The 6555-nt window shown below is 30.4% G+C and overlaps 1 pseudogene; it reads right to left on the bottom strand.

Moving 5' to 3' along the window:
* Window positions 1-270: 270 nt before the first annotated feature.
* Window positions 271-1441, bottom strand: LOC143566959 (ribonucleases P/MRP protein subunit POP1 pseudogene; annotated as a pseudogene).
* Between the last annotated feature and the right edge of the window lie 5114 nt (window positions 1442-6555).

Raw genomic sequence — 6555 nt, 5'->3', positions numbered from 1 at the left:
TTAACATAAAGTTATAAAACATCATAAATCGTTTTATTAACATAAATTAGACTTATTAGTTTTAAATGGTTTTTGTAATGACAGTGGTGATAAAGCAAATTCATAAACATAAAGAAGTTAAAAACTTACCCTGAATCCAAAGCTTAATATCATCCAAACGGGGTGCACAAATAACAGCTCCATCCTCAATAGCGCCTTCTTTAAACGTGCGAAGAATAACTCTAACAAAACACACCTTTCTACATGGGTTTCCCAGGAAACAATCTACTTTCAGGTCATGATCGAGTATTTTCTCATCCTTGGAGGTGGAACGGGATTGCTAAATGGTTTTACAGAAGCAGAACGAAGAGCTGCTTCTTTATCCATGGCTGCCGCCTCAGCTTCCATTAATGAAGAATAAGAATCACATTCGGGAAACTCAGATGGAAAATTTGGTATCCCCGCCTGCAAATGTAAGTTTTAAAAATTGTTACCGGGTAGTCGTGGAAATTTTGACTGTTTATTGGTAAACAGGTCAACTCGGGTTATACTTTGTACTTAACGGGTCAACTCGGGTTATACTTTGTACTTAACGGGTTAACTCGGGTTATACATTGTACTTAACAGGTCAACTCGGGTTATAGTACTTTGTACTAAACGGGTCAACATGGGTTACACTTGTATTTAACGGATCAACACGGGGTTGCACTCGTATCTAGCTATACTTGTATTTGACGAGTCAACTTGGGTTATATTTGTATTTAACGAGTCAACTCAGGATATACATGTATTTAATGGGTCAAATCGGTTATACTTTATTTAACCGGTCAACTTGGGTTATACTTTGTATTTAACGGGTCAACTCAGGTTATACATTGTATTTAACTGCTCAAATATGTAACTTACTTCACAAGCAACCCAAGATCGCTCTCTCAAACCAATAGCCCGAGCACCAAGCGAGACAAGAGGAACCCAAAATGCTTTGACCCAGCTCAAAGGAAGTACAATAGTCCACCTGAAACAATGCAGTTAGAATTTTTGGATCTCGGATATTTGAATAAAGTAGCCTTGTGAAAATTCTGTTAAATTACCTTGTAACTGAATCCATTAAGTTATTCCTTCTCAAAAGAATAATAGGGCAAACTCTTGAAGAATGTATCCCGGTTGAAGCATTAACGTCAACCGAATGGGTGTCGGTTAAACAAAACGACACAAGACGTTGATGATGTTTTTCCATACAAAGAACACTTTCTTCTACTGGACAGTACAACCCTTTTTCAGCATCCCACAAATCTGTATAACTCTGGTCAAACTCCGTCTTTTCATTAGTCAAACCACGAGGATCCTTAACTATAAGAGGAACTATTCCAAAACAAGGGGTGTGTTCATCAACTGATGAGCACTTCTTCAAAAATGAAGATTTCTCAGACGTGCTGCATGATCAACAACAACGTTAAGAAACTATCACAATTAAATAATAAATACTAGATGAAAACATTGGAAGTAGGTTTATGTTCAAGCATTTCATCAAACAGTTTTGAAGTAGGTTTATGTGTGCATAATAACATAATCAATTATAATTCAATATGTAAATAAATATCTTACTAACCGTTCATGACAAGAAAGAAGAATATGAGGTATAATCGGCGAATCAATGATTGATATACTATGGGTGTGCATATTCGGGTCCGACCCGATATTACCCGGACCGAAAAGGGCCTAACCCGACCCGACCCTAAAGTACAATATGGAATGCCGGTCCTGAAATTTTATGTAATCAGTCGTCGGGTATTATTGCATGAAAAACCATGTTGGCCCGATACCCGATGTTTGTTGTTCTTGGTAGGGGTGTAAGTATTAATTATTCCAATGAAATGAATCATTGATAAGAGGAATTGTCAGATTTATCCATTAAACCATTGAAGTGTTTACTTTTAGGTTTTAAAATTTCATTTCAAAATTTCATCTTCACATTAAAGTAAAAGATTCTGGTGACATTTTCAAATTTTTTATATCTTGTATATTTATACTCTGATTTCTACAAGAAAACAACAACCGCCAACCATCCGATTGCCACCGGTCCAGAGGAATTAGCAGAGCAAAACACAATGGTGGAATCAAGAATCGATCTATCTTCCCCACACAGCCGGTCTATTAATCCTCATAATTCGATCATCGGGTAATGTCCTCTTGCACACCCTCCGTCTAACAAAATATTTGTTTTTTTAGAACCAAAGAAAGAAAGAAAGACGAATATGAGGTATTATGCCACCTTATGCTCCGATGTCTTTATAAATAAATCTCTTTTCTTTCACAAATATACAATTAATTCATCATCTGAGAAACAAACAAACAAACAAAGAATGTCTGCTGCGATGATGATGATGATGATCTTGGCAATCGCAGTGTTGTTGCAAACTGCTTGTTTTGGGTTTCCGACCAAGACTTTCACGTTGGAAAGAGCTTACCATGCTGTGAAGTTAAGTGAAATGAAAGCTAGTGACGGGTTAAGACACCCGAGCACCGTTCCTGGTTTCAATGTTCAAGGAAATAATAATCCCCTTCATGTTGGGCACATGGCATGGATTGAACGGCTGGCATCTGAAGAAAGAAGTAAAGATGTTTTAAATATAAAGTTTTGGTGTTATGGTATCAAGGAAAAGATTTAATGTTTTGTAACAAATGATTGACGTTTTATATTCCGCGAAAAGTTTTAATAAACTCTGATTTGAAGAACTGTGTTTATGAGTAAATCCGACACGACAGTAGGGTTACCGGTAACGGGGCCTTACACTTGTCTTGATTGTTTATACTAATTTTTTAATAGTTGTTTACACTTTATGTTTTTCTTCATTATGTTAGTATTATATTTGAACATATGTTATAAAATTAGTATGTAAATTTAAGTAATTTTAGGAATATTTGTCAAATTGTACTTGAATTAAAATTATTTGTATTTTGTAGATTTCCATTTTTATTCAATAGAGTATAACCTATTTTGTGTTCCAACTTTTTTAATTTATGATTAAAATTAATAAATAATTGTTAGATATTATTAATGAATCAGCTTATTTGTAATATTATATTCTTTCTATACTCAATATTACTTCTACTTTGCACAATTTATATCATATGTTGATTTCTTATTTGTTTTTAGATTATGTTTGAAGTATTTTTAAAATCACAAAATAATTGTTTGATTAAATCTTATTTACACTTCTTTAATTTTACTTTTGTAGACTGTTATTTCATTGTGAGGCCTACAATTGGTTTGAATGACTCAAAGTACAAATATGTGAACAATCAAAACAAGCTTGGGATTTTTGTTGACAGTGATATGTTCTCATGTTTTGATTTCTCTGGTCAGTACATGGATTATGTTTAACAGATTTTAAGGATATCATTGAAAAAACTGTTCACGATAATCAAGCTTTAGGTAAACAGATTTTATATTGTACAATTATTATATTTCTATGTACTTTAACTTTTTATATTTAAATCCACAAATTATTTTTCCAGATGTTATGCTGATTATGTTTTAGGGCACTGGCATAACAGAAATGAAAATGGTGTTATTGGTGTTGTACTCCAGTTTGGCACATTGAAGTACTTTGGACGCTTTGGTTATGTGAACAACTGTTTTAATGTTTCAAAGCTATTTGTGAATTCTGACATTGTTGAAATTACTTTATTTCGAAACAGGTTTTATACATTTATTATTAAAGATTCATATTACAATATAATCTGATTTTGCAGATTTTGTATTTTACTCACTAAATTTATCAATATTTATCAGCCTTCTTCAAAACTCTGCTGGTTCATCATGTTCTACCCAATCATCTAGGTTATCTGGAATGTTTTTATCCCTCTTTGATGAATATGTTGTAAGGAGCAAATTTGTTAACATAGCTGAGATATCTCTGAATGAGGTAAACTTTATTTGTCTTTTTTTAATATTTAATATTTATGTTATGTTATAATAGAGTTAACATAAATATAGGTGAAGTCTGTGGTTATTGTTGGTATTGTTCGGATGATACAAATATGAGGTATAATCGGCAAATCAATGATTGATACACTATGGGTGTGCATATTCGGGTCCGACCCGATATTACCCGGACCGAAAAGGGGCTAAACTGACCCGACCCGACCCTAAAGTACAATATGGAATGACGGTCCTGAAATTTTATGTAATCGGCCGTCGGGTATTATTGCATGAAAAACCATGTTGGCCCGATACCCGATGTTTGTTGTTCTTGGTAGGGGTGTAAGTATTAATTATTCCAATGAAATGAATCATTGATAAGAGGAATTGTCAGATTTATCCATTAAACCATTGAAGTGTTTACTTTTAGGTTTTAAAATTTCATTTCAAAATTTCATCTTCACATTAAAGTAAAAGATTCTGGTGACATTTTCAAATTTTTTATATCTTGTATATTTATACTCTGATTTCTACAAGAAAACAACAACCGCCAACCATCCGATTGCCACCGGTCCAGAGGAATTAGCAGAGCAAAACACAATGGTGGAATCAAGAATCGATCTATCTTCCCCACACAGCCGGTCTATTAATCCTCATAATTCGATCATCGGGTAATGTCCTCTTGCACACCCTCCGTCTAACAAAATACGGTAAATCAGAAACCCCCCTTACCCATTGATGGAATGGAAGAATCAAAAATTCATAAAAAAATAAAAGGAAAAATCTTTGTTTTTTTAGAACCAAATAAAGAAAGAAAGACGAATATGAGGTATTATGCCACTTCATGCTCCGTTGTCTTTATAAATAAATCTCCTTTCTTTCACAAATATACAATTAATTCATCATCTGAGAAACAAACAATCAAAGAATGCATGCTGCTGCTGCGATGATGATCTTGGCAATCGCAGTGTTGTTGCAAACCGCTTGTTGTGGGTTTCCGACCAAGACTTTCACGTTAGAAAGAGCTAACCATGCTGTGAAGTTAAGTGAAATGAAAGCTATGGACGGGTTAAGACACCCGAGCACCGTACCGGTTCTTGGTTTCAATGTTCAAAGATATAATAATCCCCTCCATGTTGGCTTTGCTGGAATCAATATTATGTTTTGCAAGGTATGTGTTGTTAATTTTTTAATTTTTTTATTATTTATATTATGAAAAATAAGAGTTAGATTTATTTAATTGATCATTTTGGCTTGCATTATTGTACCATATTTTTTTGGCGTATTCTCAACATTGAAGATTAAAGATGACGATGAACAGGTACTGTTTTGCTGTTTAAATAATATATATAATTTATTAATTTAATTTTTAATTTCAGATATTTATTAATTCAAATTACTTTCCAAATTTCTTTTCAATGTTTTGCAAGTACACATCAACTTAGCTGGATTCTGGATTGATGGACTTGAATATCATTTTATTTAATTCAATTTCTTCAAATAGTAAGTTATCTTCTTTATAGTATGTGTTATGAAAGTTTGATTTATTATATTAGTTACGTATTTTAAACAAAATCGTTTTTGCATATGTTTACAGATTACAGTATGTTTCTTCAATCAAGAATCAGATTAATAAATTTCTCATATGATTTAAGGTGTGAAGGTATACTCAAATTTACATTTCTCTTTAAAAGTATTTGTTTGTTTAGTTTAATTGATAATTTTTAATTTATAATAAAAGATTTACATATTATATATTTAAAAAACAAAAACATAAAAATATAAATGAATTAAAATTATACGTTTGAAAAACTTTAATTTTTCTTTAAATGCTAAATAATTAGATCAACATTTATTGTTTAAAAAGATTATTATTTTTTTGTTTTATCCTCTTATGATGTATATGATGTATTCTTATTCTTATTTTTAAAATTCTAAATGTTCTTGAAAAATAAAATTTTTTAAGAATTAAGAATTTGATTATAATTTTTATATATGCAATATTTCCAATTTCCAAAAACTTTTAACAGTGTTTAAAAAGGTTATTATTTTTGGTTTTATCATTTTTATGATGTATTTTCTTTAAATGCTTAATATTTAGATCAACATTTATTGTTTAAAAAGGTTATTATTTTTTTGTTTTATCCTCTTATGATGTATATGATGTATTGTTATATTTAAAATTCTAAATGTTTCTTAAAAAAATGTTTTTTTAAGAATTAAGAATTTGATTATCATTTTTATATATGTAATATTTCAAATTTCCAACAACTTTTAATAATGTTTAAAAAGGTTATTATTTTTGGTTTTATCCTTTTTATCATGTATTTTCTTTAAATGCTTAATATTTAGATCAACATTTATTCTTTAAAAAAGTTATTATTTTTTTGTTTTATTCTCTTATGATGTATATGATGTATTTTTATTTTTAAAATTCTAAATGTTCCTTAAAAAATAATATTTTAAGAATTAAGAATTTGATTATCATTTTTATATATGCAATATTTCAAATTTCCAACAACTTTTAATCATGTTTAAAAAGGTTATTATTTTTGGTTTTATCTTTTTTATCATGTATTTTCTTTAAGTGCTTAATATTTAGATCAACATTTATTCTTTAAAAAAGTTATTATTTTTTTATTTTATCCTCT

This window comes from Bidens hawaiensis, unplaced genomic scaffold (genome assembly GCF_021521415.1).
Source record: "Bidens hawaiensis isolate Kalapana, Puna unplaced genomic scaffold, B.hawaiensis_p1.1 tig00023096_1, whole genome shotgun sequence".
NCBI lineage: Eukaryota > Viridiplantae > Streptophyta > Magnoliopsida > Asterales > Asteraceae > Bidens > Bidens hawaiensis.
This window is presented reverse-complemented; position numbering and strand designations above follow the sequence as displayed.